Source organism: Lepus europaeus, chromosome X, assembly GCF_033115175.1.
Source record: "Lepus europaeus isolate LE1 chromosome X, mLepTim1.pri, whole genome shotgun sequence".
NCBI lineage: Eukaryota > Metazoa > Chordata > Mammalia > Lagomorpha > Leporidae > Lepus > Lepus europaeus.
In genome coordinates, this window is record NC_084850.1 from 13,053,729 (window position 1) to 13,081,455 (window position 27,727).

At 37.9% G+C, this 27,727-nt stretch overlaps 1 non-coding gene across 1 annotated transcript; it reads right to left on the minus strand.

Annotated features, from left to right (window-relative positions):
* Positions 1-24,387: 24,387 nt before the first annotated feature.
* Positions 24,388-24,573, minus strand: LOC133753935 (U2 spliceosomal RNA). Its single transcript, XR_009865162.1, has one exon. It is a non-coding gene; the product is annotated as a U2 spliceosomal RNA (small nuclear RNA).
* Between the last annotated feature and the right edge of the window lie 3,154 nt (positions 24,574-27,727).

Below are 27,727 nucleotides of genomic sequence, written 5' to 3' on the forward strand. Positions count from 1 at the left end.
TAACCAGCTGCGCCACAGCACTGGCCTCCATCCATCTGTTTTTGTATCAGTACCAGGCTGTTTTGATTATAACTGCCTTGTAGTATGTTTTGGAATCTGGTATGGTGATGCCTCCAGCTTTGTTTTTGTTGTATAATATTGCTTTTGCTATTTGAGGTCTCCTGTGTTTCCATATGAATATCAGAGTCATTTTTTCTAGATCTGAGAATGTCTTTTGTATTTGGATTGGTATTGCATTGAATCTGTAAATTGCTTTTGGAAGAATGGACATTTTGATGATATTGATTCTTCCAATCCATGAACTTGGATGTTTTTTCCATTTTTTGTATCTTCTTCTATTTTTTTCTTTAATGTTCTGTAATTCTCATCATAGAGATTTTTGACATCCTTGGTTCAATTTATCCCATGGTGTTTGATTTTTTTTCGTAGCTATTGTGCATTGGTTTGATCTTAGAAGTTCTTTCACAGCCATGGCATTATCTGTGTATACAAAGACTTGTTTTTTGTGTATTGATTTTATACCCTGCTACCTTACTAAACTCTTGAGTTTAGTAGTTCCATAGTCTCTTGGTAGTGTCTTTTGGATCCCCTATATATAGAATCATGTCATCTGCAAATAGGGGTAGTTTGACTTCCTCTTTCCTGATTCAAATACCTTTGATTTCTTTTTCTTGCCTAATGGCTCTGACTAAAACTTCCTGGACAATATTGAAAAGCAATGGTGAAAGTGGCCATCCTTGTCTGGTTCCGGATCTCAGTGAGAATGCTTCTAATTTTTCGCCATTCAATAGGATGCTAGCCATGGGTTTGTCATAAATTGCCTTGATTTTGCTGAGGAACATTGTTTTTAAACCCATTTTGCTTAGAGTTTTCATCATGAAAGGGTGTTGTATTTTACTGTGGATGTTCTGTAGGGATCAAAAACAAGATGACAGAGGGAGAACTGATATACCAGACAACATCTTAAATCTTTTGTTAACAGAAATTCTATCATTCTTTACATTGACTATCATGTCATGAAAGTATGGTATAAAAAGAATTATTACTTCGTGATCATACAGATATGTATTTGATTCCTTTTGCTGCTTTTTACTTCCTTTGTGAGTGTGGACAAGTTACTTGAATTTTCTGAGTCTTAGTTTTCTGAACTCAAACCAATGCAGATAATCATTCTTTGTTCAGTAGGAGGGTGTTGTAAAGAACTAAAATAATTGGTCAGTACTTTGATAAACAGGAACAAGGATGGAGAATCTGACTCTAGACTATTCTGTAACACATGATAACTGGAGATTGTGTTATAATCTTATGTCTAAAACAAAATATACCTGAACATTCATAGAATTTTACTTTGAAAGGCACAATGAGTTCACACAAGTTGTCAGATGATTAAGCCCCTCTACATTCATCTTCACCTTCACAGCCTGTTTTAGACAACATATTCTACTGTGCTATTGGCATCCCAGGATCATGTAGTTCCAAGGTGACATTTCAGAAACAGAATTAAAAGTAGTATTACATTGTGACTATCAAAAATTATCCTACTGCAAATCTCTATGGAGCTGCTTTCTAGTGGCTGTGTAAAAATGCTGGTTAATATTGCTGATGTGGCTTTATAATACTTCTATTTATGTTTACGTAGTATGATACAATGTTTGTGACTTTTATGTGTGTGTGTGTGTGTGTGTAAACATACATAGATTTCCAGGTAACTCAATAAATCTATCAGAGTGAATTGAACCTGCTAGCTATGCACATTATTAACACAGCATAATATATTTCAGAAGATAAGGTCTGCATTCCATTTAGTTTAACAGGAAAGCATTTTTTGTATAAGTCATTTTGGATAATCTTTCGTTTGCTCAGAGAGGTCAGACCGTCAGAATGCTTCTATCTCCTCTTTATCTTATCACACTTGCCTTGTAACTCAAAGCTCACAAGTCAAACCTTGCGTTAATACTTCCCAACCCCTAACCAAAAGGAAGATGCTTCCTGGAGCAGATTAAATGTAGGTGACATAACAATTCTTGCCACTTCTTGAGGTAATAATTTTTAAAGTTCTTTGGCAACTTAGAAATAAGAAGGATTAAAAACTTTTCGGTTAACTTTCAATGAAGTGCTGTTAGGCATTAAACATTCTTTAAAAAAAAAAATGACTGCAAAATTTTATCCGGAGTTGACATTTAAGCAAAACTTTTCCATTGATGGTTTTCTAACGATGTTTTAGACTTGAAAGATGAGAAGCTTGACATAGGTATTTTTTTTAGTCATTATCTATTCATTGAGAAAGCTGGCATTGCCTTGAATGAATTACTGCACCTCATATTAGTATACATATATACCAATATATCTGTATAAGACACTCAAATAGTGCTATTAACACAAATGGGAGTAATATCAGCAATGCAAATGTATGGAAAAATTTGACATTATGATGAATTCATACAAAGCAATTTTAAAGTGATTCAGAAGCAGGTAGATTTCAAATAAAACCTTAAGGACTTTGCTTTCACCTCAATAATTCAGGACAGATAACAATGTATGGCTGTGTTTTATGGCATATAATTGTTTCATACACATAAGTGATGGCTACAGTGTTTATCATATCAGTCAAACTAGAAGACATGATGTGAATTGTATGCATTAAAAGAGTGGCAGTTTTGGATTCACTTTCTAAATGGAAGAAGGTTTAGCCTAGTATATTATAACAATAGTTAGAAGACCTAGAATGAATTACAGTAGCATAAAAATCCAATCAGGAAGCAACATTATTTAAATTCAGAGGAACTTGTGTGCATTAAGTAGCTGATAAATGGGACAGGTAATGAAGGTAGTTTGGCAATTTTGAGTCATCAACCTGCCTGGCTATAGCTCATTGTTGATCACATTCAGATCCTGAGTGGGAAAAAAACCAAGCTGGAGTCATTGCAATACCTGACTTCAAAGCACTCTGCAAAGCTATTGTAATTAAAGCAGTCTGTTATTGGCGTGAAAACTGACACAAAATGGATCAGAAGAGAGCTCAGAAATTAATCCATGCAGTTTTAAACAACTGCTTTTTGACAAAAATGCCCAGACCATACAATGGAGAAAGGATAATCTCTTCCAATAATGATGCTGGCAAAGCTGGATGATATGTATACAAAATGAAATTAGATCCCTACCTCTCACTGTATTCAAAAATCAACTCAAGATGGATCAAAGACCTAAATTTAAGGTCTGAGACTATGAATTTGCTGAAAGACAAGATAGGAGAAACAATTCAAGACATTGCTGTAGGTGATGACTTCTTGGATAAGACCCCTGAAGCACAGGCAACAAAAACAAAACTCAACAAATGGGATTATATCAAACACAGAGCCTTCAGCACTGCAAGGGAAATAATTGGCAGAGTGAATCAAATAGAATGGGGAAAATATTTGCAAGCTACTTCTCTGACAAAGGATTAATATCCAGAAAATATCAGAAATTCCAAAAAACTCAACAACAGAAACAAGCAACCCTGTTAAGAAATGGACAAATGAAACACAAATGGTCAACAAATTTATTTAAAAAAATACTCAGCATCAATATCTATCAGGGAAATGCAAATCAAAACCACAGTGAGATATCACCTTACTCCTGTCAAAATAGTCAAAATCCAAAAGACTGGGAATAACAAATGCTGATAAGGCTGTGGAGAAAGGGGAACTCTATGCAATGTTGTTGGAAGTGTTAATTATTGTAGCCACTGTGGGAAGCAGTATGGATAGTTCTTAGAAACCTAGAAATGGGCTGGTGCCGTGGCTTAACAGGCTAATCCTCCGCCTTGCGGCCCCGGCACACCGGGTTCTATTCCTGGTTGGGGCGCCGGATTCTATCCTGGTTGCCTCTCTTCCAGGCTAGCTCTCTGCTATGGCCCGGGAAGGCAGTGGAGGATGGCCCAAGTGCTTGGGCCTTGCACTCCATGGGAGACCAGGAGAAGCACCTGGCTCCTGGCTTCAGATCAGTGAGATGCACTGGCCGCAGCGGCCATTGGAGGGTGAACCAACGACAAAAAGGAAGACCTTTCTCTCTGTCTCTCTCTCTCTCTCACTATCCACTCTGCCTGTCAAAAAAAAAAAAAGAAAAAAGAAACCTAGAAATGGAAATGTCATGTGATCCATCAATCCTACTATTGGGTATATACCAAAAAGACATGAACACATAGTATCAAAGAGATACCTGCACTACCATACTATAGAAATACTGTACACAATAGCCAGAATATGGAATCAGCCAAGGTGTCCATCATCAGATGCATAAATTAATTAAAATAAATTCATTAAATGAATACATTAATTTTAAAATGCAGCACATTATTCAATTATTAAAAATAAAATTCTTTCATTTGTATCAGAATAATTGCAACTGGAGGACATCATGTTGAGTGCAATAAGCTAGACATACAAATACAAATATAGCATCTTCTCCCTTATATGTAGGGGCTAATTTTTTTTAAATCAGAAAAACAAAAGCATACAAAAAAGAAATGCCTGTGTGTATCAGTTTTGCTGCAAATATAGTGTTTTATCAGAGTTCCTTTAAATCTTTCTCAAATGGTTAAGAATGGTATACTACTGTAGGTCTAATGAGCTGTTACTCTTAAAATTTATTGTATGTGTGTGGAATAGACATCTTTTTATTTGATTATTGTTTATAGCCCTTGTATACATTCCTGCTGAAGTAAAGTCTTTTTACTTTTTGTTTGTTGAGCCCTTTATTTGGTGGAGCATTAAACCTTTGTCTATAATATGGATTAAAATATGTTATCACAAAAATAAAATAATAATATAATGTAAACTGTATTATAAATTGTCACAACCTATTACACTGGAGAAGCTATTAGGTGACGTGACTCATGCCCACAAGGCTCATGGAAGACAGCGCCAGTCATCACCTCTGCTACTAGAGGTGTCATGCTAATGAGATGCATTCAGAAAGAGCATGGTGTCTTGTGGGTATAAGCAGTGAATATACTATACTGCACAGTTCTCCAATTGCTTTATTTTCTTGCTGTTTCAAACTAAGTGGTTAACATCTGAAGATTTAACTAAAGGATGGTGGACTCTACCAAATTATATCATGGAGATGTTTCATAAAAAAATTCCTAAAGAATCATTTTAACTCACAAAGACTTTGGATATTTGAAAATAAACTTTGTACCTAGTCATAGAGATCTAAGGTTCCTTTGTTGAACCAAGGTAAAATTTCACCTGTTCCAAATAGAGATTAGAGATGGGAAGATGAAAGATGAAATACGCAATCATTCTCTGTGAGTTCCAGTCTAGACTGATGGTCCACTTAAGTAAAAATTATGCTCCTGGTAATGGTGGTGGGGAGTTCATAGTTCCATTTGTGATGAAGCTAACCTCTATCAAGACTGGGGATGAAGCAAGAATTTTAAGGGTAGGGAATGTGGGGATTGAGGGAAAAAGAACCAGGACAGTTTACTCCAGGATTAAAGCTCAATTGTGTGTCAAATATTGGCTGTTGTTTAGTGGCAAATGTTTGTGAGTAATACCCTGGCACAAAGATTAATTATAAACAAAGTTGATAAGTCACAGACATTAACTGAATTAGATGGTAAGAGAAAGGGTCGGTATCCTCAAAATATAGAAGGTAACCAAATTTCACTGGAGGTGGCCTCTAAATTTTAACCAAAAGATTCCTAACTCCTATACAGAATGGAATGATTTTCAGAGTTAACCAATGATGGTTGAGCAGTGAATTTTGTCCTCAACTCTGAATTTGGGTTATTTAATTTTGAGAAGATCCAGGATGATGTAGATAATGCAGTTAGACCAGGAGAAGAAACAACAGAGGACAAAATCAAATGGAGACCAGAAATGGAGGCAGGAGAATAACAAATATCTGTGGTCCATTGTTTCCAGGCTGTATGACCCCAAGTAGTGAAAGATAGGAGAAATACATGTCAATGGCCTTGCTAATGAACATGCTACAGGTAAAGCCAGAGCATGTACTAGGGGGCATAAAAAAGTTCATGGAAAAATGGAATTAAAAGATGTTTATTTTGATACAGAAAAAAATTTAAGTTCAAACTGAATTTTTGCAAAACACAAATTTTCCATGAATTTTTTGAGGATCCATTGTATACTGCAGCTATGAAATTAGGTAATACAGAATAATGTGACATACAACTATTGGGAGCAATTATTAAAAATCTTTTATCAAAAATAAAATATAAAAAATAAGAACCCCAGGACTGGTGCCATGTTGTAGTATCCCATATCAGAGTGCTGGTTCAACTTTCAGCTCTTACACATTCAATCCAGCTTCCTTTTGTTAATGTGCCTGGGAAAGCAGTGTACAATGGTCCATGCAGTTGAGCCCCTGTCACCCATGTCTGAGACCTGGATGGAGTTCTTTGCTCCTGGCTTTAGCTTGACCCAACCTTGGCCTTTGTGGTCTTTCGAGGAGTAAACAAGTGGATGGAAGATCTAGCTGTCTCTGTCACTGTTATTCAAACAAGCAAAGGAACAAATAGATGAATCTTAAAAAAAAATCTCTTTTCTGTGCTCAATTTGGGTTAAGAACACAAAAGTCAAGATAATTCAAATGAATTTTCTGAATTTATTTATTTTTTAAATTCTGCATCAATGTATATTTTCATGATGGAATTTAGCATCAGATCCCACTACATTAAAAATTTCTTGTGTGTCAAAAATCTCTTCTGAATGATCAAAACTTTCTATCCTTTGTGGTATTTCTTCACCTTGACAATTCAACTACCTTCAAAAATGTATTTCTGTGTATTTTCCCTTTAGTACAATATTAGCCACAATTGTGTCATTTTAAGCAGAGTGTTAAAATTTTCACAGTAGCTCTGAACCGTGTCATTTATTCCATCTAACACTCCTATGAGGCACCTATTTACACTATTTTAAAGGTTATGTAACTGGACCTGGAAGCAGCAAGATAAGATACACTGGTAGGAATCTCAGCACTCACATTTTGAGTCCAGTATCCTCTGATTTAAAGAATCACACTTTTTTTTCTGTGTATTTTGCCCCTAGATTATTAGCATGAGTAGAGGGACTCTCCATTTACAGATGAGAAACTGAGAAATAACAATGGTGCTATATATTGAACAAACAACTATCAGCTTTACTGATGTCTAAATAAAATAAAATATACACATTCTATGTTTACAGTTTAATGAATTTTGACAAATGCCACTGGGTAACCAACATCTCATTCAAATAATTGAATATTGCATCACCTCAGAAATTTTCTTCATGCCTCATTATATATAATTACCTACCCTCACCACATGAGAGCACTGATTTGGATTCTGTATCTATAGATTATTTTTGTTGGTGCTATAACTTGACATAAAATCATACAAGTTTTCATGTCTATATTTCTTATCATCCATTTTTGAAAAATTCTTCAATGTCATTGTGAGATAAGTAGTCCAAGTATTTTACAAAATTAACTAATGTCACATTGTATATCACAATTGTTTCATTCGCACACCAATGGATACACATTAGAATAATTTGCAATTTGGGGGCATCATGTAAAAAGCTGCTATAAGTACTCTTTCACAAATTTCTGTGCAAATATATGACTTGTTTCGTGACAAAAAATACTTTGGGCCGGCGCCGCGGCTCACTAGGCTAATCCTCCACCTTGCGGCGCCGGCACACCGGGTTCTAGTCCCGGTCGGGGCACTGATCCTGTCCCGGTTGCCCCTCTTCCAGGCCAGCTCTCTGCTGTGGCTAGGGAGTGCAGTGGAGGATGGCCCAAGTCCTTGGGCCCTGCACCCCATGGGAGACCAGGAGAAGCACCTGGCTCCTGCCATCGGAACAGCGCGGTGCGCCGGCCGCAGCGCGCTACTGCGGCGGCCATTGGAGGGTGAACCAACGGCAAAAATGAAGACCTTTCTCTCTCTCTCTCTCTCTCACTATCCACTCTGCCTGTCAAAAAAAAAAAAATACTTTGGAGTGAATCTGCTGTCAAATTGCTTTCCAAGGTTTTGCGAAACATTTTAACTACTATCAGCAAAGAAATAATGTCCCAGTTTGTGTCCCTCAACAGCTCTTGATGTTATCAGTCTTTTGAGTTTTAATCATCCTAGAGAATATGTAATGATTGTCTATGTGTGGCTTTAATATTTCAAAAACAAATAATGATGTTTATAATCTTTTTATGTACTATAATATTTTATGTATTGTAATATCTGTATCTCTTTGTGCAAAACATATATTCAAATATTTTGTCCACTTAAAATATCATTTTGTTTGACCTCTTATTATTTAATTATAAGTTCTTTATATAAGTATATTCTGGATACAAGTCAAAGATAACTTCTGTAAGTTGATTTTTATTTTTGACAGTATTTTGAAGAACAGGCTCCAATTTTGATGAAGTTAAAGTTTTTGCCATTTTTATGTTTTTATTTTAATTCATACTTTATTAGTTTTTGATTGCTGCATAACAAATTGTCACAAGCTTAGTGACTTTAAATAGCACACATTTATTTTCTCAGATTCTGTGAGTCAGCAGTCTGAACACAGCTTACTTGAGCTTTCTGCTTAGAGCCTTAAAGTTATAATGAAGAAGTCAGGCAGAGTATGGTTTGGAGTCTCAACTGAGGAACATTCTGCTAACTCACGCAGGTTGTTAGAAACATTTTTGTTGTTGTTGTTGTTGTTGTAAGATAAAGCATCCTGGCTTATTTGTGACTGCCATACAAAACCTTCCTTCAGTTTCTAGAGGTTGCCAATAGTTCCTAGTTCCACATGAGCTCTCCTAATATGGCCACTAACTCTATCCGGATACAAGTAGGACTTCTGATACAAGTCTGTTACAAGATGAAGTTTAACATAATATAATCAAGGGAATGATGTTTCAACATCTTTGCCATATTTTGGGCTACAAAAGAGTCACAAATCCTATCAACACTTAAACAAATGCACTGCATGGAAATGTGAATACCAGGAGTTGGCATTGATGGGAGCCATCTTAGAGAGTCTGGTCATCTGTTATAGGGAGTTCATACTTTTCATGTCATGTTGAGACAATCTTTGTCTACTCCAATAAAATACTTCCCTAGGTGATTTCTTCTAGAGGAGTTATAGTTTTAGGATTTGTGTTTAGGTCTATCATCCATAAGGAATTAAAGTGTGTGTGTGTGTGTGTGTCCAGCAAGAATAAGGGATAAACGTTCAATTTTACATGGCTATAAGCCCAAAACCATTTGTTGAAAAACTCTTTCCCTATTAAATTATGTAGCTGCCCTTTTGAAAAATCAATTGGGTACATAAGTGTGGATGCCTTTCTGAACTTTTCATTATAATAATCCCAATCAAAGCTTTGCAAGGTAAATGAAAACTTAAAAACATTATTTCAGTGACTTGGTTCTCAATTCTTCCACAGAGAAACCAGAGTTAAAATCATATAAAGTGATATAGGAAGAGCAGGTGATTTGACTTATGATTCAGATGCCATTTAAGATAGCCAAACTCCACATGGGAGAGCGTGGGTTTGAGTTCCAGCTCTATTCCCAATTCTAGCTTCCAAGTAATATACACCCAAGGGGGCAGCAGATGATGGCTCAAGTAGGAGAGTCTGCCATGCACTGTGAGAACTTCATTGAATTCCTGACACCTGTGTTTGGCCTGATTCAGCACCTGCTGTTGGGGACAATTGGGGAAGTAGGCTAGTAGATGAAAGATGCATCTCTGTCTCTGTCTCTCTCTCTGTATTTAAAATAAATTAAATAAATTGCCATAGAATAAACGTTGGTATGAGGACTCTTCAAAAAGTTCAGAAAAACGTATGTTATGAAGAAACCTATGAATTAATTTCCAAACTTTCCTTCACCAAAGCAAATTTATATTTAATTGTATTTCCCATGAACTTTTTGACACATCCTAATGTATTACATGACATCTAGAATATTAACATTAACTTTCTCTCATAGAAGTCACTTGAAGCATAGATTATTCCATTAGAATGTATGATTTTCTTTATGTTGACACCAGACTATTCTGATTACTATAATTTCAGAGCACTGGTTCTCAATTAGGATCAATTTTGCTTTGTCAGGGGGACATGGGACAATGTCTACAGCACTTTCATTTTCAAAACCTGATGGGCGTGGTGGTGGTAGGGATACTTAGTGTGGTGTGAGCAAGGATGTTGCTCAGGACCAGATGTTGAGATGAGGAGGAGGGGAGCTATCAAGTAACTTCAGAATTACCCTACAGCCAACTTCTCAATGAAATCTGACTTTGGCCACGGTCAAGGGCCCCATGGGCTAATTTCTTGCAGGAGGCATTTTATTTTCTGTACCTCATGTCATAATCTTCTCTAACTTCCTCTTCTACCTCCAAGACTTTGGAATCCTCGTTAATAAGATGTGCAAAGCAGCATTTTTCTTCAACAAAGAGATTGCTTTATTTCAATTTGTGGAGTTAGTAAGGGCTTGCAGAGTACTGAATTTCACAGTCTTTTTCATTTTGAATAGTTTGTAAAGTTCTCATTTTTAATTTCCCCAATTTAATTTTCATGGTCCTTTTTTACTTATACAATATTTTCAGATATCTGTTACCCCTTCCTATGAGCCCTCTGTATTCTTCGGAGTCTGTGAATACACTGCTGTATAGCAATGACACTTCACCACTTAAAGACATTTCCTCAAATGTTATCCTGTGTCCTTTCCTTTGGAACAACCTCATGTTATGGGAGACCCCTTCAGAAATGCAGTTGAACAGTATCAGTATCAGTCAAGTACCAACAAAGGCATTTCATTCTTTTTTTTTTTTTTAGAGATGTATTTATTTGTTTAAAAGACATAGTTACAGAGAGGCAGAAGCATAGGCAGAGAGAGCGAGAGAAAGAGGTCATCCATTCACGGGTTCACTCCACAAATGGCCACAGCAGCCAGAGCTGATCTGAAGCCTGGAGCCATTAGCTTCTTCCACGTCTCCCACAAGGATTTGGGCCATTTTCCATTGCTTTCCCAGGCCATAGCAAAGAGTTGGATCGGAAGTGGAGCAGCTGGGACTCGAACCAGTGCCCATATGGGATGCCAGTACCGCAGCTTTACCTGCTTTGCCACAGCACTGGAACCAACAAAGGCATTTCTTAAGGGATTCATGGTTCCCTATGATGAATATAACTTTATTTTCTTATCATTGGGGGGGTTCTAGGCATTGAATTTCAGGCTCAGGTGGATAACATCTCTGCTGGGGACAGTGGCTTCCTGTGATAGAACAGATTTACATCTTATATAGAAATGTGATTCAGGTCTTTTTATTTTTTAACGATTTATTTATTGATTTATTTGAAAGAGAGAGTTACAGAGAAAGAGGAGAGACAGAAAGGGAGATCTTCCATCCACTGGTTCATTCCCCCAATGGCTGCAAAGGCCAGGGCTGGGATAGGCCAAAGCCAGAAGCCAGGAGCTTCTTCCGGGTCTCTCACATGGGTGGCAGGAGCCCAGGAATTTGTGCCATCTTCCACTGCTTTCTCAGGTGCATTAGCAGGGAACAACCGGGACTAGAGCCAGTGCCCATGTGGAATGGCAGCACTGCAGGCCACAGCTTAACCCGCTGCACCACAGCACTGGTTCCAACTTCAGGGCTCTTAATCAACTGACTCTTGTTTCTAGTTGTTGATTCACCTTTAATTGGTAGGATTTTGCAAACAACCCATATTCATTTTCTTTTCCCAAAGTCCCTCTCAATACCAGAGCCTGACCTCAAGATCTGTTTATTTTTTACAACGTCAATACACTACTCCAACAACATACAGTCTTGGCTCACCTTTCTGTCCAATGTTGTCTTCACCATCAGGAGGGTTACAGAAGAGACACATGCCTTCACAGGAGATCACTGAAATTAGTTCTTGCTGCACCATGTTCTTGGCATGACTTTGCCATAGGTCAGCTCATACAAATGATGGTTGTTTTCAGTAGTCTTCCAAAGTTTTATTGCAGGGGATATAGTACCATGATCTATTTTCACTTCCTTCTCTTCAAATGCATAACTTCCTGTAGATGCTTTTCTACCTACAGTAGTACTGCAAGAGCTCTTACCATATTGCTCCTCTCCTGAGCAACAGAAGATGAAGTTTCATATCTGTTTTCAGTTTTTATATCAAGAGGAGTAGGAGCAATATTGGTCGCACTACCTATGTCACAGCTATTAACTTCTGAGTTAATGTCATCTTTTGCATTGTTTTCATCTTCTTGAGTATTCGTTTAGGTACTTTGATGTTTTTCTTTCTGTTTATTTTCAAAACAATGATAATAGCAGAATGTACTATGGAATAAAATATAAAGAATATAATCCTTTTGTTAACCCTGGTAGCAAATGGACATTGTAGCACCAAAAACCAGTATACTTACTAAACTCCAGTGACTGACATGAGAAATAATGATTTGCATTACTGAAACTTGCCCCAGGAACTCAGAAAGGGTTATAGACAGATTTTTTTGTACCACAGATCAAGATAAGGCTACTGGTCTGTTATCTTATGTTAAAAAGAAGAGGTTGGGAGGAGTGACGTTACTGCCCTCAAAAGGTACATTGTTTTCTGAAGCTGAATTTATTTTCTAGACTGCTTATACATAATTCCTTCAACTCAGGGTATCTGCAACTTATTATTATTTTAGTGCATGTAGGATCTCTAGTGATAACTCAATTTCACTTCTCATTTTAGTAATTTGCATTTTTTCACTTTTATCTTGATTAATCTTGCAAGATTAGCAATTTATTAGTTTTTATAAAGAGCCATTTTTTGACATTATAAATTTTCATTCTGTGTTATGTCAATATTTTGAAAAACTATTTTTATGGAAAAACATATAGATTATCTTAGTGAATATACAATTTGTAATTTGAAAATGTTCTACATTTATTTCACATAATATTCTGTAAAGATTAATTAGATTAAAGTTTTTATGATGTCCTTTGGATCTTCTATGTGCTTATTATTTTTTTTCCATCTCTACCAACTTCTGAGAGAAAGGTCTAAAAATCTCCAGTGATGCAGTTTTGTCAACTTTTGCTCTATGGAGTTTGATATTCTGTTATTTTGTATATACATATTCTAGACTTTTACAGTCTCCTGATGAATGGCTCATTTTAGCATTGCATCTCAGACTTTACAGTATTCACTGCCATGAATTTGTTTGGTTTTGACATAGCCTCTCCAGATTTCTTACTCTTCCTATGTGCATAGTATATATTTTCATTTTACTTTTGACTTGTTTGTACATTAATGTCTTTTATGTTTCCTATAAATAGTGCTTCATTCTTTTTATTCAATCTAAAAATCTCTGTTTTCTAATTATTTAGCCTATTTATTTTTAATGTAATTATTGAAAAGATTGAATTTAAGTCTGTGATTCTGTATGTTTTCCTTTTTTGAATTTTTGTTCCTTCATTGCTCTTTTCATTTTTTGCTTTAATTGAATATTTTATATTTCATTTCATATCTTCTGTTGGCTTTTTTAGATATACCACTTTTATTTTCCTTGCTGGTTGTGATAGGAATAATCCTAGTTATCTAAACTTATTAAAGACTAATCAAATTTATAACATCATACATCATATTTCACACATCCCCCTTCACATTTCCTACTTCCTACTTCCTACTTTTATTTAACAGCAGGCATTTCAGACTTCCCTATTTATAGCTTCCCACTTTACACTGCCAAATGCTCACGGAGCACTCTCAACAGACTTCAGGGACCTCTCTTGGTACATCACCCTCCTTTACTGCTAACTGATTTGCAGAATCCAGCGATTTTGACTGCCAAAATTCTGATTCCATACACTTGGCTGAACAGATCTATCATGCTTTGCTTACACTACAGCTCATTGCACTGTGTTTGAAAAATCACCCCAATCAGTGAGGGAGGATTTTCTGGTCCTCTGTTATATGCTTACTTTCTCTTACTGTCACAATTTTCTATCAGCCACTGCTTGAAAAGTGTTTCCTCAGATAATTTGTCCAGTTTTTTATTGGTTATGTTGGGAAAGCCAGTCTTTTACTAGTTGTACCATCATTATCAGAAACAGACATTTTTAAAGATTTTTTTTTAAAAACATGACTTTTGCCTGCTTCTTTTCAACAAGAGATCTCACAAAATAGAATATTCTAAATTTCCACAGTGGGGAAAAATCTAATGTTGTCCAGCCCTTAATATTTAGAATTTCTTTTAAAAATGAAAGATGTTTACATGACTTCATAGTTAGGAAATTTTTGTACTGCTCATTTGAACGTGTTTCTGTTTGATGCTCAGAGTTTTCAGATTTTCTTTCTTTGCTTTTTTTCTGGTTAAGAATTATAAATACTGCTATCTTTTCCATGCTATCTTTTTTTTTTTAAAGGAACAATTATATGGTGAGCGAGGAGAATGGCTGTGCCTGACTCAGGGTCTTCTTTTTTAATTAATTTATTTATTTGAAAGTCAGAGTTACACACAGAGCGAAGGAGAGGCAGAGAGAGAGAGAGAGAGTCTTCCATCTCCTGGTTCACTCCCCAGTTGGCCACAACACCTGGATCTCCACTGATCTGAAGCCAGGAGCCAGGAGCTTCCTCCAGGTCTCCCATGTAGGTGCAGGGTCCCAAGGCCTTGGGCCATCCTCTACTGCTTTCCCAGGCCATAGCAGAAAGCTAGATCGTAAGTGGAGCAGCTGGGACTTGAACCAGTGCCCATATGGGATGCCTGCACTGCAGGCAGTGGCTTCACCTGATATGCAACAGGGCTAGCCCAAGGATCTTCTTTTTTAAAAATTATTTATTTATTTGAAAGGCAGAGTTACAGAGATGCAGAGCCAAAGAGAGAATCAGAGAGAGAGAGAGAGAGGCCCTCTATTTGCTGGCTCACTCCCTAGATGGCTGCAACTGCCGGAGTTGCACCTATCAGGAGCTAAGGAGCCAGGAGCCCCCCCTGGGTTCCCCATCGCCCAAGCACTCACACCATCCTCCATTGTTTTTGCACGCCATAACAGAGAGTTGGATCGGAAGTAGAGCAATGGACTCGAACCAGCACCCACATGAGATGCCAGGATTGCAGGCAGCGGCTTTACTCCACTACACCACAATGCCAGCCCCTCCATGCTACCTTTAAGATTAAGCAAAATAGCCTCTAAAGTATCCTCATAATAATATTATAAAATATTTTTGTATTGTTAGTAAGATCTCATTCAAATTAGTGATGTATTAGTTTCTGGGTTAAAAATACTATTAGAAATGAAACCACAAAAAGGTAAATGAAAATGCTCTCATGTCACATCAAAACATAAAGTTCATCCGTGTTTGGCTCTACTGGGCAGTTTGGCAAGCTGACTGTGTAATATTTACCACAGAGAGCATCTAGAAATTCAGATGCTGATCAGTAAAATTTAACTTCTTAAAAACCACACCAGAAATGAGAAAGGACTTGTTAATTTTATTTCTTCTTTTGTCAGATGATGAATTTCAGTAACTATAGTACAAGCTGACCTTATATTAGATAAAATGGGGGGGGGGGGAGCGGTGCTGTGGTGTAGCAGGTAAAGCCACAGCCTTCCATGTCAGCATCCCATATGGGTTCCGGTTTGAATCCCTGCTGCTCTACTTCCAATCCAGCTCTCTACTATGGACTGGGAAAGCAGTAGAAGATGGCCCAAGTCCTTGGGCCCCCTCACCCATATGGGAAAGCTGGAGGAAGCTCCTGGCTCCTGACTTTTGGCTTTGGATTGGTGCAGTTCCAGCCGTTGCGGCCATCTGGAGCTGGAACCAGCAGATGCAAGACTTTCTCTCTCTTTCTTTCTGCCTCTGCCTCTCTGTAACTCTGCCTTTCAAATAAATAAATCTTCTTTTAACAAATGGGAAAGATTGGAGAACATATCTTTGATATGACAATAAAATGGTACTTTGTGTCACAGGTGAGTTTTACAATGATTTGACAAGAAAATATCACCTCTTAAATATCTCAATTCACAATAGCTAAGACCTGGAACCAACCCAAATGCCCATCAACAGTAGACTGGATAAAGAAATTATGGGACTTGTACTCTAGAGAATACTATACAGCAGTCAAAAACAATGAAATCTGGTCATTTGCAACAAGATGGAGGAATCTAGAAAACATTATGCTGAGTGAAATAAGCCAGTCCCAAAGGGACAAATATCATATGTTCTCCCTGAACGGCGACAACTAACTGAGCAGCAAAGGGGAAACCTGTTGAAGTGAATTGGACACTATGAGAAACAGTGACTTGATCAGCTCTTGTCCTGACTGTTGATGTACAATGCAATACTTTATCCATTATAGTATTTTTTTGTTCTAGTATTATTGTTTGAACTCTGTAATTAACACACAATTATTCTTAGGTGTTTAAATTTTTAATGAAAGGTGATCCCTGTTAAATTTAAGAGTGGAAAAAGAGAGGGAGGAGATGTACAATTTGGGACATGCACAATCAGACTTGCCGCAAATGGTGGAGTTAAAAATGTGCCAGGGGAATCCAATACAATCCCATCAAGGTGGCATGTACCAATGCCATCTCACTAGTCCAAGTGATCAATTTCAGTTCACAGTTGATCACACTGATAGGTCTAAGAGTCAAAGGGATCACACAAACAAGACTAGTGTCTGCTAATACTAACTGATAGAATCAAAAAGGGAGAGAATGATCCAACATGGGAAGTGGGATACACAGCAGACTCATAGAATGGAAGATCTCCTAAATAGCACTCTGGCCTCAGAATCAGCCCTTAAGGCATTTGGATCTGGCTCAAGAGCCCATGAGAGTATTGTAGGCATGGAAAGAAAAGACACTCTGGAAAAAAAGAAGAAGACCTAAATGAAAGATCTCTGTGAGTGAGATCCCAGTGGAAAGATTGGGGCCATCAAAGAAGGAGGTACCTTTCTCTGAAGGGAGGAGAGAACTTCCACTTTGACTATGACCCTGTTGGAATGAGATCGAAGTCGGCGAACCCAAAAGGCTTCCATAGCCTCGGCAACTCATGACTAGAGCCTAGGAATATTACTGACGCCATAAACAAGAGTGTCAAATTGTTAAGTCAACAACAGGAGTCACTGTGTACTTACTTCTCATGTGGGATCTGTCCTTAATGTGTTGTTCAATGTGAAGTAATGCTATAACTAGTACTGAAACAGTATTTTTGCACTTTGTGTTTCTCTGTGGGTGAAAACTGATGAAATCTTTACTTAGTATATACTGAATCGATCTTCGGTATATGAAGATAATTGAAAATGAAAAAAAAAACTTGGTTTTTAAATTGGACATTGCATAGAAAATTAATCAATTTTTAAAAAATATCATGTAGGATCTCTGTCCTTAATGTGCTGTACATTGTGATTTAATGCTATAACTAGTACTCCAACAGTATTTTTCACTTTGTGTTGCTATGTGGGTGCAAACTGTTGAAATCTTTACTTAATATATGCTAAACTGATCTTCTTTATATAAAGAGAATTGAAAATGAATCATGATGTGAATGGAAGGGGAGAGGGAGCAGGAAAGGGGAGGGTTGTGGGTGGGAGGGAAGTTTTGGGAGGGGGAAGCCATTGTAACCCATAAGCTGTACTTTGGAAATTTATATTCATTAAATAAAAGTTTAAAAAAAATTACATCAGAACAATTTTGACACCTGGTCCCTATCAGTTTCAAGCCAGTGCTTATTCAAACTGACCCTCTAAAAATTCTTGAACCCGGTTCAAGTCCAGCATTGGGCTTAGTGCTCCAGTCCTTCCCACAGAAGCTACCAGTTTTTTAAGCCCTTCCAAGTGTAGTATTCCACTACCCACTTGTATCTCCATCCTGGGCTACCTATACCCCAAACAGCTCAGCAAGTGTACTATAGAGAGTGACATAACTGTTTGTTCTGTTTTTCCAGAATAAAGGTCGCTCTTAAAAATCCATCCACTTGCTGAGATATAATCTGAGATACCAGTCTCCCACACCCAGAATTAGTCATACACTTAAGAAGACTCTGGAATTGAGCAATAACTGAGACTCTGTTATCCCAGCATGCTCCCAAAGCCAGTTCTCATCTTATAACTCCAGATCATGACATGAGAATTGCTTGGGAGTCTTTACCACAGAACTCCTCACAGCATAAGCAGTGCCTGTTTCCAACACCTGAGAAGCCCCTGTCTCCAATCCATCCCTCATTCAACAGCTGATGACATGCATCCTAGGAATCTCGGTAATGCCATTGGGACACAAGAGAATTCCATATCCCTACCATGGCTACCATAAACTATAGCAAACAAAGGCATAGGGAGACTACTACAAAATCTAACTGGAACTAAAGATAAAGCACTCTTTACAAACCAATACCTAGAGTCACATTTCCAGGAAAAAAGCCTTCAGTCAAGAAAAATCCTCTTGTAAAAGTGACAGAAAAAGCTGATCCCCCAGGTGCACAAAAACCAATGTAGATACACAAGAAATATGAAGAAGCAAGACAATGCAATTCCCCAAAGTGTACACAATAATGTAATAATGTCAGAATATTAAGAAAGAGAGACTGATGAAATTCCTGAGAAAGAATTCAAAAGAATTATTGTAAGATTACTCAGAAATACAAGAGAATACAGATAAAGAGTTCAATGAAATTAGGAAATTAGTACATGATAAGAATCAGAAATTCAATAAAGAGGTAAAGATGTTGAAAAAGAATCAAACAGGAATATTGGAAATGAAAAAAAATAAGTCAAATAAAAAATACAGTGAAAACCCCTAACAGCATACTAAATCAAACAGAAGAAAGCATATTTGATCCTGAAGACAGGTCTTTTGAAATATCTCAATTGGAAAAAAGAGCAGAAGCAAATTTTAAAAGAATGAGAAAAATGTTTGAGATCTCTGGGGTATTATCTATTGAACCAATATTTGAGTTTTGGCAATTCCAGAGGAATGGCCAAAAAGAGTGGCTTAGAAAATCTATTGGAGGAAATCATCAGAAAACATCCCAGTTTGGAGAAAGATGTGGACATCCAAATACAGGAAGCTCATGAGACCCAAGTAATAGAAAGAACCAGAAAAGAACTTCATCACAACACATTATGGTCAAGTTCTCCAAAGTATAATACAAAGAAATAATTCTGAAATTTGCAAAACAAAGTCATCAGATTAATTTGAAAGGAACTCTCATTAGATTGAGAGTAGATTTCTCAATAGAAATCTTACAGGTCAGAAGAGAATGGAGTTAATATAGTCTAAGTTTTTAAAGAAAAAAAATGACCAATCCAGAATTGTTTACCCAGCAAAACTTTCTCCCATAAATTAAGGTAAAATAAGATATTCTGAAGACAAGTAAAATTTGAAAGAATTCATCACCACCCAACCAGCCTTACAAATCAGACTTTTAAGGATGTAGCACATAAAGAAACAAAGAAAAGTTACCTTATTCACAGAAAGTATGAAGCTTATTAGCGAAAGAACAATGTTATTCAAAATAAAAGAAATTTCTTTTTTTTAAAGATTTATTTATTTATTTGAAAGTCAGAGTTACACAGAGAGAGAAGGAGAGGCAGAGAGAGAGAGAGCGAGGTCTTGCATCTACTGGTTTACTGCCCAATTGGCCGCAACAGCCTGAGCTGCACCGATCTGAATCCAGGAGCCATGAGCCTCCTCCAGGTTTCCCATGCAGGTGCAGGGGCCCAAGGACTTGGACCATCTTCGACTGCTTTCCCAGGCTATTAGCAGAGAGTTGCGTCGGAAGTGGAGCCACCGGGTCTCGAACCAGCACCCATATGGAATGCTGGCATGGCAGGTGGCGGCTTTACTTGCTACGCCACAGTGCCAGCTCCAAGAAATTTCAAAGAAAAAAAATTATATGACCAACGCATTACTTATAAATAATAACCTTGATTGTAAATGGAAGAAATTCCCCAATTACCAGGAATAAAATATACTTTATCAGTAAAGACACAAAGAGAATAAGGTGAAAAAAACAAAACAACAACAAAAAAAAACCATGCAAGGGAACATGAACAGCAAACAGAGGGTAGCATTGCCTAAATCAGACAAAACAGACTTTAAGACAAAACATATTAGACAAAGACACGTCAGCGCTGTGACTAGCTGGTAAAACCACCTCCTATGATGCAAGCATACAATATGGGTGCTGGTTCAAGTCCTGGCTGCTTCATTTCTCATCCAGCTCTTTGCTAATAGCCTGAGAAAAACACTGGGAGATGGCTCGGGTATTTGGGCCCCTACCACCCATGATGGAGACCAAAAATAATCTCCTGGTTCCTGGCTTCAGCCTGGCCCACACTGGTCATTGCAGCCACCTGGGGAGTTAACCAGCAGGTGGAAGATTTTTTTCTCTCTGTCTCTTTGTCTCTCTCTCTCTCTCTATTCTCCTCCCTCCCTCTCTCTGTGTAACTCTTTCAAAATAAGTAAATATGTTAAAAAAAAAAGGCAAAGATCGCAATATTATTGTTAAGGCATAAATTTGACAAGAAGATATAACAATTGTAAACAGATACACACTCAACTTTATAAAACAAATATTAATAGATATAAAATGAAAGATAAGCTTCATGCTGGGAAACTTTAACACTGTACTTTTATCAATGGATACATCAATTAGAAAAAAATATCAACCAATAAACAAGAGTTAATCTACATTAAAGACCAAATGGGGGCTAGTGCCATGGCTCACTAGGCTAATACTCTGCCTGCGGTGCCGGCAGCCCGGGGTTCTAGACCCGGTTAGGGGGCAGGATGCTGTCCTGGTTGCTCCTCTTCCAGTCTAGCTCTCTGCTGTGGTGTCGCGAGCGCCTACTGTCACACATCTCGACAGCAGCAAGTGCGACGTACGACTTGTCAGTCATGGGGAAGAAAGGAACACCAGGACACAAGACTGTCTTTCCAATGAGAGATTTTTATTGCTTACACACCAGGGGTTTTTTATCACACTACTCATCCGCATGCTCATTGAGGTCAATACACTTATCAGTACCAACATACTTATCAATCTACACTATTTAGTACACTTACTATTTAATAAACAACACTACATAATCATGACTTAACTACTTAGCTTAATGTAACTACTTAGCTTAACTACTTGGCCTAATCACCTAACTTAACATAATTACTTAACACACTTAATATCACTAACATCACTATCAATAATGTCAATAATATCACTTATCATATCTTATAGCTAACTTAACACACTGAATTACTTAGCTTAACATAACTGCTTCTCATCTACTTAACTTACTATAATACTTAACTATCAGAGTAACACTATTTCCTTAATGACTAGAGGACTACTGGAATCAACACCATTAATATCAATATCAACAATACTACTTAAACTTGTTCATTAATCCACAGATCACAGTATACAGTATTAAAGTAATTTTGAGGGCTATCTAATTATAATAGTATATGTGCGTCAAGGTCTCCAGCATTATTTACAGATACCTTGCATAGGGTCAAAACATAATTATATTATATTACACATTACTAACATTATTTGTAAAAGCTGCGTTTTCAAGGCTCGTATCACAGTCATGAAAAAGAGTGTCAGTGTTCAAGGTCCACAGCTCCACGTCTCGGCAGAGACGGATCTCGGATCAGTCACTTACAGGCAGGAAGTCGTGGGAAGGCTGTCACTCTGGGCAGTAGGCTCAAAGTTACCAGGCGGATGGCCAGGCAAGAAGCTGCTAGGTCCCCTGCTGGGAGGCCTGGTCTGGCTTTGTGGTCAGGTCTGGCAGCAGGCTGATAAGGAGTCCAGACAAGGTGGTGAGGCAGCATCTCGGCTGGGGTTTTTGATCCCATAGTCACCTTGCGTCGCTTAGCAAGGGGGCTAGCAAGCTGGTGCTTCAGCTCCAAGTGCGAGGAGATCCAGAGGTTCGCTGGCACTGGGCCACACACGCACACACTCACACACAGACAGTGGGGTTACAGCTCAGGGACCGCTCTGCAGGTCGTCTTGTACCACTACCTGCTCCAAGCAGAGTAACGGGCTGCCTCTTCAACTCCAGATGTGTGGAGATCCAGAGGTTCACACACACCAGGCCATGATCCCCAAGAGGATGGGAGTGGTTCAAGGGCTTCGTTTTTATCCTCATTTTCTGGCAGTCCTCCAGCTTGCCATCCTCCGACTTGTTGTCCAATCAATGTTGTTTCTTCCTTGCTTGCAGTTGAACAGTCCAGTCAATACTGTTCCTGCCTTGCTTATATTTGAGCAGTCCAGTCAGCGTGGGTAGGAGGGTATTGTCCGTAGCACACTGTTATCTGACTGACCAGAGATGTCTGCTTGGTATGATTAGGAGCATCTCCCTAACAGCCGTTAGGCATTGCCTCAGCTCCTGACTTACAACTCCACTGTACTTTTATCTTGTGGCTAGTGGTAACTTCTTAACTCAGTGTTTTACTGTGTTTCCACAGTTCACCTCCTTTTCAGGTAAGCGGTGATCCATGACTCTTTTTTAGATTCCTGTGGGATTCTCCACATGTGGCCAGGGAAGGCAGTGGAGGATGGCCCAAGTGCTTAGGCCCTGCACCCGCATGGGAGACCAGGAGGAAGCACCTGACTCCTGGCTTCGGATCCGCGCAGCACGCCGGCCATAGCAGCCATTGGTGGTGGTGGTGGGGTGAACCAACAGAAGAAGACCTTTCTCTCTATCTCTCTCACTGTCTAACTCTGCCTGTCAAAGAAAAAAAAAAGACCAAATGGAGGGCAGGTGCTGTGGTAACACAATTAAAGCCGCTGACTGTGGTGCCAGCATTCCACATGGCTCTCGGTTCAAGTCCCAGATGCTTTACTTACAATCCAGCTCTCTGCTATGGCCTGGGAAAGCAGTAGAAGATGGTCCAAGTCCTTGGGCCCCTGCACCTGTGTAGAGACCCACAAGAAGCTCCTGGCTCCTGGCTTCAGATCAGCCCAACTCTGGCCATTGGGGCCATTTGGGGAGTGAATCAGAGGATGGAAGATCTTTCTCTCTGCCTTTCCCTCTCTATAACTCTACCTTTCAAAAAATTAATTAATCTTAAAAAATAAAAAGACCAAATTGACCTAATAGACATTTACAGAAAATCCCATCCTACAACTGCAGAATACACATTCTTTTGTTAGCTCATGAAATATTCTCTAGGATAAACCATGTACTAGGCCATAAAATAAGTCATACCAAACTCAAAATAATTGAAAGCATATTAGGTATTTTTTTGACCAAGATAGAATAAAGCCAGAAATTAACAACAGAAAGTTTACCCTAAGAATCTAATGTATTCTAAGGTATTAATACATTCCTTTAACAAAACAAATTCCAAAAATTATACAAATACATTGTGAATGAACAACATGCTTCTGATGTGTCATTGAAGAAATCAAAAGGGATATTAAAAATTCCTTGAAACAGTGAAAATGGAAAGACAACTTATCAAAACTTATGGGATGCAGCAAAAGCAGAAATAAGAGGAAAGTTTGCAGCAAATGAGTGCCTATGTAAAAAAATTGGAATAATTTCAAATATATAATACACTAATAGATCTCAAGGATATAGAAAAATGAGAAAAAAAACAACCAAAAATTAATAGAGGGAAATAAATATGATTTAGAGTAGAAATAAAAAGATAACATTTAAAAATACAGAAGAATATTGAGATGAAGAATTGGTTCTTTGAAAAGGTAAATAAAATTGGAAATCTGTTAATCATGTTAGCCAAGAAATAAAGAAAAAACTTAAATCAGTAAAATCAGATATGAAAAAGAAGATACTACAAACAATACCACAGAAATGCAAACAATCTTATAAACTATTATGTACAGACATTTGCTAACAAATTGGAAACCCTTGAAGAAATGGACCTATTTCTGGAAATACATAATTTAGCAAAACTGAATAACAAAGAAATAGCAAACCTGAACAGATCAATAACCAATGCTGGTGCTCAGTCAGTAAAAAAGAGTCTGCCAGAAAAGAAAATCCTAGGACCAGATAGATGGCTTCACAGCTGAACACTACCAAACTTTTAAAGAAGAACCAACAGCAAATCTTCTCACATTATCCACCAAGAACTATTGGAACTGATAAGTAAATTCAGCAAATTTGCAAGACGCCTAAATAACATGCAAAAATAAGAATCATTTTCATACATCAACATTCGCCTTTCTGAGAAAGAACTTGTAAGAGCAATATTATTCATGATAGCTAAAAAAAATAAAAATTACCTTGTGATACATTTAACCGAAGATGTAAAAGATCTCTACAATAAAAAATATAAAACACTAATGAAAGAAATTGAAGAAGCCACAAACACAAAAAATGGAAAGAAATCCTTTTTTCATGGAAGAATTAATATTATTAATTTGTCCACACTACCCAAAAGTAGTTCACACATTCAATGCCCTCCCCATTGAAATATCAATGATATTCTTCACAGAATTAGAGAAAAATTATATAATTCATATGTAAACACAAAAGACTTTTTTTTTTTATTTTATGTCCTCGGATAGAGGACGTATCAGATATTAAACTGATAAGAACAGATACTACACTTGATCTTAGCCAAAAGGCCGAGAAGCGATCACACAAAAGACTTTTAATAGTGAAGGCAAACAGGAACAATGGCAACAAAGCTGAAGGGATTGTTTTACCAAGTTTCCAGACATCCTACAGGGTAAATAGAACCAAAACAGCATGGTGCTGGCAAAACCACATAGGCAAATGGAAGAAAATGGAAACCCCAGAAATAGGTCCACAAGTCGAAACTAACTTATTTTTGCAAAGGTGCTAAAATCAGTTTTGGATAAAGGACAGTCTCAATGATCAATGATGTTGGGAAAATTGGATTTCCATATGCAGAAGATAGAAACAAGACCTCTACCTTACACCTTATACAAAAGTCATCTCAAAACGTGTCAAACTCGGGCTAGTGCTGTGGCGCAGGGGGTTAATCCTCCGACCACAGTGCCTGCATCCCATGTGGGTGCCTATTCTAGTCCTGGCTGTTCCTCTTACAATCTGGCTCTCTGCTGTGGCCTGGGAAAGCAGTGGAAAATGGCTCAAGTCCTTGGGCCCCTGCACCCATGTGGGAGACCAGAGGAGGCTCCTGGTTCCTGGCTTCGGATCAGTGCAAATCCGGCTGTTGCGGCCATTTGGGGAGTGAACCATTGGACAGAGGACCTTTCTTTTCTTTCTTTTTTTTTTAAAGATTTATTTATTTGAAAATCAGAGTTACACAAAGAAAGAAGAGGCAGAGAGAGAGAGAGGTCTTCCATCCGATGGTTCACTCCCCAATGGGTCACAAAGGCCAGAACTGCGCCGATCCAAAGCCAGGAGCCAGGAGCTTCTTCTGGATCTCCCATGTGGGTGCAGGGGCCCAAGGACTTGAGCCATCTTCTACTGCTTTCCCAGGCCATAGCAGAGAGCTGAATTGGGAGTAGAGCAGATGGGACTTGAACCGGTGCCCACATAGGATGCTGGCGCTTCAGGCCAGGGCTTCAACCTGCTGTGCCACAGCACTGGCCCCAAGAGGACCTTTCTCTCTGTCTCTCCCTCTCACTAGTCTACTAATGCTAACTGATAGAATAAAGAAGGGAGAGAATGATCCAACATGGGAAGTGGGATACATAGCAGACTCATAGAATGCCTCAGAATCAGCCCTTAAGGCATTCAGATCTGGCTGAAGAGCCCATGAGAGTATTGTAGGCATAGAAAGCCAAGAAACTCTGGAAAAAAAAATGACCTAAATGAAAGATCTCTGCGATTGAGATCCCAGTAGAAAGAACAGGCCATCAAAGAAGGAGGTACCTTTCTCCGAAGGGAGGAGAGAACTTCCACTTTGACTATGACCCTATTGGAATAAGATCAAAGTCAGCGAACCCTAAAGGCTTCCATAGCCTTGGCAACTCATGACTAGAGCCTAGAGAGATTACTTACGCCATAAACAAGAGTGTCAAATTGTTAAATCAACAACAGGGGTCACTGTGTACTTACTCCTCATGTAGGATCTCTGTCCTTAATGTGTTGTTCACAGTGAAGTAATGCTATAACTAGTACTGAAACAGTATTTTACACTTTATGTTCTGTGTGGGTGCAAACTGATTAAATCTTTACTTAATATATACTAAATGGATCTTTTGTATATAAAGATAATCGAAAATGAATCTCGATGTGAATGGAATGGGAGAGGGAACGGGAGATGGGAGAGTTGCGGGTGGGAGGGAAGTTATGGGGGGGGGAAGCCATTGTAATCCATAAACTGTACTTTGGAAATTTATATTCATTAAATAAAAGTTAAAATAAATAAATAAATATAAAAAAAAGAATTCTGCATTTTAAAGTGAGGCAAATGTCAATGGAAATTGCATGATCACATCAGTATTGCAGGTACTCAGCTTGGTAAGTGTGTAAAATTCCAATTATGCAAGTGAGAAACCAAAGTGAGGAAGATCAATTATTAGACTATTTCTGGTATGAAAATAGAAGATGGTGAAATTCTGAAGGAACAAAGTGTTAGTGGAACATATGACAAATTTTATGATGAAAAAGTAGCTTTAATGTTGGCTGCAACTCTAGTTTTTGTCAGGTAATTTCATTTCCTGGCCTCTGATAACCTTGCTTCTTCTCTTTGTCCACCTGCCTTGGGACTGCTGTGGTTTCTGATGTCACCAACCTTGGGTGACCCCCTGTCTACACTTTGACTTCTCAGTTCTTCCATTACCCTTGCAAATACTTCCCTTCATTGAAGTCTTTGTTTTAAATGTTGATGTGCTTTCTCTTTTTTCTGTGTGAGAATTTTATTGATACAAATGGTCAATAATATCAAATGTTACAATGATTAAAGGAAAAGAATTGAGAAAAAACCAGGGAGTTAAACATTTAAGTCTCTGGTGACCTTTGGGAAAGTAGTTTCAGGGAAAGTCAGATAGCTTTGGGATGAGAAATTAATAGATGATGAAGTGAAAGCAGAAAATATAAGCAGCTTTTTCAAAAATATTAGCAATAAGTTGCTCCACTAGTCTTACAAGCAGGGAAACTCGCATGGCATGCTATGTTATGTGACATTACATTATGTTACGTTATGCTACATGTTATGTTATTTGGGAAGCCAGTCTGATATTTTGGACTTTAAATTACTTGTTTGAGATTGCATAATCTCTGAGAATCACAGACCCACTGGGCCTGAAATAGCCATCCTTGATCATTTGCTTCATGGCATTACCTTCAGACAGAGCCAGATTTAGAGCATCCCCAAGGAAAACCCAACTTCTAAAAATTCCTCAGCATTGTGTCAAAAGTAGAACATGCCTGCCAAGAAAGCAATATAATTTCAAGATATATTAACAGAAATATATTTTCTACATCAAAGGAGGGCATAATAAGGTCATAATACTCTGTAAAAGTGGGATTATATTTAGGATTGCGTCTTGCATTCTGAACAGCTTATTAATTATAGAGGATATTAATGTACTTGTTAGTATTCTCAGGAGAGAAACCCAGGTATCTTTTGAAATGAACAAAAGTTAAGGTAACTAACTGGAGGGTCTTGGACAAATGTGAAGAGAGTTTAAGGTGATCATCAGAGAAAGACATAGAATGATGACATTCCAAAATTGAAGGCTTATTACATGGAAGAGGTATAAGGAACCCACATAAGATGGGTGCCTTCTCCACACTAAGTACTTTGTTAAGCATTTTTAATTCTCACAGAAACTCCTTGAGGTGATTACTGTTTCC